Here is a 9,680-nt window from a genome sequence, read left to right on the forward strand (position 1 = left end):
TGGGCGAATTCTTTACCATCTGAGCCACCAGGGAAGCCCACCATAAATGGCGGGTCCTGTTCATATCCTCATTTTACACCATTAGGCATGACTGCTATGTCGCCAAACCAGGGGTCATGTTTAAGTCCTTATCTTGATTTCTAGTGGCTTAGACCATATTCACCTCTTCCTCTTTTTGAACGTTGCCCTACTTTTTTCCCTAGGACACTACAGTGTAGTGTTTTGGTTATCTCACACTCTGGCCATTACGCTACTTCTTTTGTGACCTACTCTTCCTCTAGTCTCATCTATTATATTATATTCCATCCTAAGCCATCACACTCTATAGCTAGTCCATAAATTATAGCACCACCTATATATTGATACTGCTGAGTAAGTCGCTTCAGTTGTGTCCGACTCTGTGTGACCCCATAGATGGCAGCCCACCAGGCTCCCCCGTCCCTGGGATTCTCCAGGCAAGAACACTGGAGGGGGTTGCCATTTCCTTCTCCAATATATTGATAATATTTAAATAAAAATAAGTGTAATAACTAACATGTATAGAGTGGCTTCTGTGTTCTAGGTTACTTTCTAAGTGTTGTATGTGATAACTTTTGTAGTACTCAACACTCTGAAGCAGGTCCTATTAACATCCTGGTTTTATAGATGAAGAAACTTTTTATCATCCTAGTTTTATAGGTGAAGAAACTCAAGTACACAGGCTTGTCAAGGTCACAGTGGTAGTCAGTGGTGGAGGCAGAATTCCACCCCAAGTCGTTTACCTCAAGAACCTGAGTATGGGGGGCCCTCTTTAAGAAAAAGAATACAAAATGCCAATTTAAAAAATAAAGTAGGAAAGTGAATATTTATTGAGAATGAGAAAAAAAATCACAGCAGTTGAAAATCTTAAAGAGATGACAGAAGCTTCCACTTTTGGCTAAGATGGAGTAACAGGAACCATATTTACTGATACAACCAACACCACCACCAAAAAAAGTGGGCAAATATATGAAACAGTGATTTTCAAGACACTGAATGTCAAGCAGCAAAGGACAATGATTCCTAAGGAATGCGAAACAAATGAAATACACCTTACAATCTCCCTTACTTCATTTATGGGCTGTAGTGTAAAGAAGCGGAGAAGGCAATGGCACCCCACTCCAGTACTCTTGCCTGGAAAATCCCATGGATGGAGGAGCCTGGAGCAGTCCATGGGGTTCCTAGGAGTCAGACACGACTGAGCGACTTCCCTTTCACTTTCACTTTCATGCATTGGAGAAGGAAATGGCAAGCCACTCCAGTGTTCTTGCCTGGAGAATCCCAGGGACGGGGGAGCCTGGTGGGCTGCCGTCTCTGGGGTCGCACAGAGTTGGACACGACTGAAGCGACTTAGCAGCAGCAGCAGCAGCAGTGTAAAGAAGGAAATTCATGTGTAACTTGTTGGACTACCTGAATTGGGATGTTGAGCTGAGAGTCTGAGGAAAAGATAGCTAGAGTTCATTAAACAGAGTACTAGAGAAGAAAGAGCTGCAGAGAGAGAGAATTCCAAAGATCTGTGGAGGCTTCCATGTAAGTATTTCACAGAGCACTCATCAATGCATGTGTGTGAGGAACTATACCTATCGTTTGTACAAGGTCAAGAATAATGCCACTTCCCACCTCTCAGACTGGAAACCTCCACAATTCTTGAAACATAGGGTAGAATACTCAGAAGTATATTGCCTCAGCGTAAGAAATAATTAGCTTTAGACTAAAGACTGGTTTGCTCCCACCCAAAAAAAAAAAAACAACAACAAAAAAACCCTTAAAAACAAGGTGAGAAAGAATCAAACTATTTCTTAGTAAATTAAAGCTTTTTTCTTTGATCCCGGGAAAGAAGTCGAAAATATTTACAACACAAAAATACCCAAAAGCCAACAAGAAAAATGCATAATGACTGGCATCCAATAAAAAAAATCACCAGGTATGCAAATAAGCAGGAAAATATGACTGTAATAAGGAGAAACAACAATCAGAATCCAACTAGAACTCACACAGATGTTGGAATTTTTAGGCAAGGGCATAAGAACAGCTATTATAACTGTATTACACATGTTTAAGGTAAATAGGAGCTTGCAAGTTAAAAAATACAAATTAAATCTCTAGATGAAATAGATGAAAAGTATTGAAGGCTGAGGAACAGAGTAGCTTCTATGGGGGGAAGAAGGTGAGAGCAGTCAGAGGGGAAATAGAGCAGTGGGGCATCCAGGTCGTGTAGGAATGGAGCTCTTACTCAGGGTAGGATGGAAAGACGGGCCCCAAATCCATTGCTGGTGTCCTTATAAGAGGAGGATTAGACACAGAAGCATCCAGAGACATAGAGAAGAAGGCAGTGAGAAGACAGAAGCAGAGATTGGGATGATACGTCTATTAGACCAAAGGATACCGAGGATGGCCAGCAACCACCAGGATCTAGGAGAGAGGTATGTGGTATCCACGTTCTCCCTCAAGAGTCTATCGAAGTAAGGGACCCCACTGACACCTTGATTTCAGAGTTCTGGCCTCCCAAACTGTTGAGACAATAAATTTCTATTGTTTCAACATGCCAAGTTTGTGGCAGTTTGTTTCAGCAGCCCTAGCAGTGTTCTTGCCTGGAGAATCCCAGGGACGGGGGAGCCTGGTGGGCTGCCATCTGTGGGGTTGCACAGAGTTGGACACGACTGAAGTGACTTAGCAGCAGCAGCAGCTAACTAATACAATCATGATGGCTTCTGTGTGGAGAATTAACTCTGGAGAAAGTGAAAGAATCTGCTTGGGAGGCTATTGTGATGATCCAGGTGAGACCCAGAGGTGCTCAGACCAGAACAGTGGCAGTGCAGTGAGGAGAAGCTGTTAAGTCATGGAGATTTTTGACAGGTAGAGCTGGGAGGATTTGGTGGCAGGTTGGGGGTGGGGTATGAGAGAAAGAAGCTTTGTGTTAAGGTGACAGAGGCTAAGTAGCCAAAGAGGTGGTCTGTGCTGATTAAGTTCGTGTTTCCCTGCAGACTGCCCTTCAGCTTTTGCCAGCACAGTCCATGTTAAGCTCTGCTAGCAAGGGGTGCCAGAGGACGCTAGAAGGCTGGTGCGGGGCGGAGTCCATTCGCGTCAATGACACCACAATGGTAGCTGGTTCCAGTTTCTCACTTTTCTTCATGCTCCCAGAGCCAACTTCACTGGGCCCCTCAGAGGTCACTGAATCTGCTCGCTATGGCTCCCGCCTCAGAGGTCCAGCTGTGTGCCCCTCCTCACAGACTGTGGGTTCAAATGAACCCAACACTTCTGTCTGTGCCCTCAGTTGAGGGTGGGTGGCTGCTTCCTACACTGACCTCTTCTACCTTCTGCCTTTTCAGTTCCCCAGTACCTGGTTAACAGTGATTTATATTAAACTCTGTTAAAATAACTGATGGGACTTCCAGGGTGGTCCAGTGGTTAGGATTGTGCTTCCACTGCAAGGGGGAATGGGTTCTATCCCTGGTCTGGGAACTAAGATCCCTCATGCCACATAGCCCTGTGAAAACAAGAACAAGAACACGGCTCTGGTTTTTAGTTCCCAAATGGACTCTAACTGATCCACGCTGAAAGCATGGATGACTCCAAGAAAAATGCAGGTAACAGAAAGAATGGAGGTGCCTCAGTGGGGATGGACAAGGCTGTGGGGGGAATGGGTTTGAAGTCTGGATCTGGACAAGGTCCAATCAGATGCCTCTTGGATGGCATGAGATTTCTAGGAGAGATGCTAAGTGTGGTCTTGGCTCTGTGAATTCTGAGTTCTGGGGAGAAGTCTGGGCTGGAAATGACTGTGTGGAGTTCACCAACGCATACAGGCATTTAAAACAACAGACCACAAGCCTGTCCCGAGATGCTCCAGGTTTCAGTACAGATCTCGGCACAGAGAGTAGCTTCCTAAGTGTTTGATGAATGAAGGACACATGGGTAGAAGAATCAGCGAATGGCATTAGTTGGGTCATCACACCTGTAATAGTAAACTGTTTTGAAAACAACAAGGAAATTTCCTAGGAATGGAACTAATATGACAGAGAAGAATGTGTTGATGGGTTCCTCAGAATCAACTGGCCTCTCCAGCCTCATGCAGGAACCAGGGTGACCGGGATCCAGAGGGCCTTTTCTCTGCAAGCATCCCCTGGGAATTTTTTCACATCCAAGCCTGGTTTCTTTTCATCCAAAACTCGTGAGTGGAAACAGAGGCTCTGGTTCTTAACAGTGGAACAAAACATCCCATCTCTGAGCTTTCTGATGAATGAAACGTGGCCTTTTTGTTTAGCGTTTCTTTCTTTTATTCACTCTGACCTCACACTTACCATCCGCTTCGGGTTCCAGTGAATTATTAATCATTCATCTTGTCTAGTTCTATAGCTCGGGAGCAGGACTTCCTCAGGGCTAGTCTCGCCTTTGATCAGGCCAAATAATGGCAGGTAAGGCCCATTCTCCTCTGGCCAGGAGCTGAGTGAGTGCAAAATACTGCCTGGACCCCAGTGTTGCTGGTGGCCACCGAGGGCCGCAGGTGTCAGGTGGCTGTCACGATTCTGCTTTTTTGCTTGTTCGTTACAGCAGCGTCGGAGGTGAGCAGTGAAAGCGCCGAAGGAAACAAATCCCGGTAAGAGAATGACTTCCCAAAGCTGCATCCTTCACCTCAGACTGGTCTGTGGGCTTGACTGATGTGCAGAAGCTGAGCTTAATCTTTCCAGCATGTGCTGTTTCCATGCCAAAGAAGACTTTCCTTTTTAAAAAATAAAACAGCTGCATCTGTGAATCATGTGATGATGCTTGTCAGCTGTAGCACAAGAAGAGTTAAAATTTGCAAGGTTTAGGTAAATTTGATTTAAATATGATTAAAAGCTATTTGCTATGCACCCTGCCCTCCCAGCATATATTTTTGTTTAATGTGTTCTTGTCAGAAAAATGTTAAGCAGCAGCTGTGAATTTTAGCAAAACTGTGTGCGGAGTAAATATGAAAATGTTGCCTTCTAATGAGGTCTTTTGGTAAGACTGTTCTTTCCACACGCCTCTTCTGCTGTCCAGCCTCCTCTGCCCTGGGCTGTGGGAGACCTTCCTGGGCTTAGAGGATCCAGTCCACGCAGGCAGCCACAGTGCAGATGCAGACTATACCCTGCTAAGTGCGAACTTTGGAGGCAGGAGGCTGCTGAATTGCTCAGACCTTCTTGCTCTTTTTTCGGACTTAGCAGAAATGATCTATCAGATTTTGTATCTATAGTTCAAAAATGTTAGCCTGCCATTAGACCCTGACATTCTGGGAAAGCTCTGGGTTTCTGAGCACAGGTAGATGGTGGGAGGAATAGTCTTATCCCCCTTTCTCTCCATCAGAAGCTGAGCCACCCTCCCTTCTTCCCAGCCTCCCAGGGCCGGCCTCCAGGGAGGCTGATGGAAGGCCAGTTGGTGTTATCCTGAGATGAAGACAAGGTTATGGGGCTGAGGGTGGTGCAGGGGGACCAGAGAGGCAAGTGGCTTTCCTCCCCTTGTTATAATCACTGCTCTTTAGTTGATTTATGCAGCTCATTGGCCAAGAAGCTGGGCCTGGAGCACCTTCCCTGGCACTCTGTCTTCAGACAGTAGAGATAAGGGGGATCCGAGAGCCAGTCACCAGGAACCATTAAAAAAAATTGTCTGCCCTCTCAGTGCCATGTTTTAAGTCTTACACAGCCCATCAGCAGACATTGCCTTTTGAGAGCTGTATTAGGATTTTTTCGTGATCATAGAGCATGGTGTGCGACTGCAAATGCGTCAGAGGCTCAGTGTGTTCACCTTGGGTAATGCTTAACCAAAAAACTAGTAACTGGACTGCTCTCCCTTTCCCCATGATGAGGCAGAAATCAGTTGGGTGAGCACATTTTCTGCAGAAGCGATGGGCTTTGTGACTGCTGGGAACTGGACTGCAGTGTCACCCACATGCTTCCGTCGTCTCAGCCCCACTGGTCCCAGATGGTGCCCAGACCCCTGGTGGTGGTTGCTTGTGCTTCGAGAGTAATCTGGTGTTGTCAGACCCTCTGCTGGACACAGGGAATGCTTTCTGGGAGGATATCCTGGGGGGCAGAGGACCCCTTGATGGGGATCATCAAAGACTTTGCTCCCTTTTTCTAATGAGAATGAAAACGTCATTCTCCATATGACATTAAAACCCCATGTAAAGAGAAACAAATTCAGTTACCATAGATGGTTTTAAACAGGACCCATGTATTTTGATATCTTGGTTCTGACACGTGGCTTGGGTGTATTTTTAATCAAAAACCATTTGCTCTAGAACTTTTGAATACAGTGTCTGCTTTTTTTCAGTGATGACCTTGGACTAGACCAGAATCTTTGGTTGGATTGTTAATAGGCATTTTCTTTGCCTTTGTGCAAAGAAAATATACAGTGGAAATGACAAATAGATTCAAAGGATTAGATCTGATAGACAGAGTGCCTGAAGAACTATGGATGGAGGTTTGTGACATTATACAGGAGGCAGTAATCAAGACCATCGCCAAGAAAAAGAAATGTAAAAAGGCAAAATCGTTGTCTGAGGAGGCTGTATAAATAACTGAGAAAAGAAGAGAAGCTAAAGGCAAAGGAGAAAAGGAAAGATATACCCATTTGAATGCAGAGTTCCAAAGAATAGCAAGGAGAGATAAGAAAGCCTTCCTCAGTGATCAATGTAAAGAAATAGAGAGAAAAAAAAAAAAAAAAAAAAAAGAAATAGAGGAAAACAATAGAATGGGAAACACTAGAGATCTCTTCAAGAAAATTAGAGATACCAGGGGAACATTTCATGCAAAGATGGGCACAATAAAGGACAGAAATGGCACAGACTTAACAGAAGCAGAAGACATTAAGAAGAGGTGGCAAGAATACACAGAAGAACTATACAAAAAAGATCTTCATGACCCAGATAACCACGATGGTGTGATCAGTCACCTAGAGCCAGACATCCTGGAATGAAAAGTCAAGTGGGCCTTAGGAAGCATCACTACGAAGAAAGTTAGTAGAGGTGATGGAATCCAGTTGAGCTATTTCAAATCCTAAAAGATGATGCTGTGAAAGTGCTGCACTCAATATGCTAGCAAATTTGGAAAACTCAGCAGTGGCCACAGGACTGGAAAAGGTCAGATTTCATTCCAATTCCAAAGAAAGGCAATGCCAAAGAATGCTCAAACTACCACACAATTGCACTCATCTCACACTCTAGTAAAGTAGTGCTCAAAATTCTCCAAGCCAGGCTTCAAGCTGGATTTAGAAAAGGCAGAGGAACCAGAGATCATATTGCCAACATCTGTTGCTGCTGCTAAGTTGCTTCAGTTGTGTCCGACTCTCTGCGACCCCATAGATGGCAGCCCACCAGGCTCCTCCATCCCTGGGATTCTCCAGGCAAAAACACTGTAGTGGGTTGCCATTTACTTCTCCAGTGCATGCAAGTGAAAAAGAGTGAAGTCGCTCAGTCATGTCTGACATTCGTTGGATCATCAAAAAAGCAAGAGAGTTCCAGAAAAATATCTGCTTCTGCTTTATGGATGACACCAAAGCCTTAGACTATGAGGATCACAACAAACTGGAAAATTCTGAAAGAGATGGGAATACCAGACCTCCTGACCTGCCTTCTGAGAAATCTGTATGCAGGTCAAGAAGCAACAGTTAGAACTGGACATGGAACAACAGACTTGTTCCAAATCAGGAAAGGAGTACATCAAAGCTGTCTATTGTCACCCTGGTTATTTAACTTATCTCCAGAGTACATTGGAGAAGGTAATGGCAACCCACTCCAGTACTCTTGCCTGGAGAATCCCATGAATGGAGGAGCCTGGTAGGCTGCAGTTCATGGGGTTGCTAAGAGTCAGACACGACTGAGAGACTTCACTTTCACTTTTTACTTTCATGCATTGGAGAAGGAAATGGCAACCCACTCCAGTGTTCTTGCCTGGAGAATCCCAGGGACGGGGGAGCCTGTTGGGCTACAGTCTATGGGGTCACACGGAGTTGGACATGACTGAAGCAACTTATCAGCAGCAGCAGCAGCAGAAGCAGAAGCAGCAGCAGAGTACATCATAAGAAATGCCAGGTTGGATGTAGCACAAGCTGGAATCAAGATTGCCAAGAGAAATATCAATAACCTCAGATATGCAGATGATACCACCCTTACGGCAGAAAGTGAAGAAGAACTAAAGAGCCTCTTGATGAAAGTAAAAGAGCATGAAAAAGTTGGCTTAAAACTCAACGTTCAGAAAACTAAGATCTTGGCATCCAGTCCCATTACTTAATGGCACATAGATGGGGAGACAATGGAAACAGTGAGAGACTTAATTTTGGGGGGCTCCAAAATAACTGCAGATAGTGACTGCAGCCATGAAATTAAAAGATGCTTGCTCTTTGGAAGCTATGACCAACCTAGACAGCATATTAAGAAGCAGAGAGATTACTTTACTGACACAGGTCTGTATGGTCAAAGCTATGGTTTTTCCAGTAGTCATGTATGCATGTGAGAGTTGGACTATAAAGAAAGCTGAGCACCGAAGAAGTGATGCTTTTGAACTGTAGTGTTGGATAAGACTCTTGAGAGTCCCTTGGACTGCAAGCAGATCCAACCAATCCATCCTAAAGGAAATCAGTCCAGAATATTCATTGGAAGGACTGATGCTGAAGCTGAAAGTCGAGTACTTTGGTTACCTCATACAAAGAACTGACTCACTGGAAAAGACCCTGATGCTGGGAAAGATTGAAGGTGGGAGAAGAAGGGGAGGACATGGGATGAGATGGTTGAATGGCATCATCAACTCAATGGACTTGAGTTTGAGCAAGCTCTGGGAGTTGGTGATGGACAGGGAGGCCTGGCATGTTGTAGTCCATGGGGTCACAAAGAGTCGGACACAACTAAGCCACTGAACTGAACTGAATTTGCCTTTTTGCCAAATAAACTCTTTTAATGTCAAAAGAGATGGTGTGACAATTTAATCAGACACCAAATATAAGCATAAAGAAGGCAGGAAAAAGTGGTATCAAAAATACATGATAGAAATTATTAATATTTCCCCAGTATTTTATGTACTGCTTAACCTGTGTTCTTTAAATATTAAAAAATATTTCTTAAACCAATAGTCAGGAAATAGTGATGCTTTTTACGGTTTTTAATTGAAATATAATTTTCATACAATATTGTGTTATTCCAGGTGTACAGCAAAGTGATTCATTTACATGTAATATGTGCATTTTTTTCAGATTATTTTCCCATATAGGTTATTACAAAATATTGAATATTGTTCCCTGTTCTATACAGTAAGTCCTTGCGGTTTATCTATTTTATGTGTAGTTTGTATCTATTATTTCCATGCTCCCAATTTATCCTTTTTTATTATTAATATGTCCTGTGTAAATTTTCAGTGACCTTGAACATAGGGCAGGGGGGCTATACTTGAACTTATATAGCAGAATTGGGTTAGTTTATAGATACAGCATGCATGGAAAGAGAAGTAGCGTAAAGGCTTTTTTGCTCATTAGTTTGGCTGGCTGCAGACCCTGAGACTGGTTAGTCTTCCTGGTGAGGAAGGAGACCTAAACTATTTAAAGGAAAAGGGCCTTTCCTTCCTTGTGTCTCTCCCCCTTTCTCTGCCTCTGTTTCTTTGTGTCAGACTGTCTTTGTTTCAATTTAGAAAATAAACGTATGGTTACCAAAGGGGAGA

At 43.8% G+C, this 9,680-nt stretch overlaps 1 protein-coding gene across 1 annotated transcript in view; it reads left to right on the forward strand.

Moving 5' to 3' along the window:
• Positions 1 to 4,542: 4,542 nt before the first annotated feature.
• Positions 4,543 to 9,680, forward strand: part of MYO3B (myosin IIIB) — a gene marked incomplete at its 3' end in the record, with an annotated part of 319,055 nt that continues 313,917 nt past the window's right edge. The window contains exon 1 of the mRNA XM_010849415.1: positions 4,543 to 4,612. The remainder of the gene's footprint in view (positions 4,613 to 9,680) is intronic.

The sequence above is a fragment of the Bison bison genome, unplaced genomic scaffold (genome assembly GCF_000754665.1).
Source record: "Bison bison bison isolate TAMUID 2011002044 unplaced genomic scaffold, Bison_UMD1.0 scf7180017864282, whole genome shotgun sequence".
Taxonomy (NCBI): domain Eukaryota; kingdom Metazoa; phylum Chordata; class Mammalia; order Artiodactyla; family Bovidae; genus Bison; species Bison bison.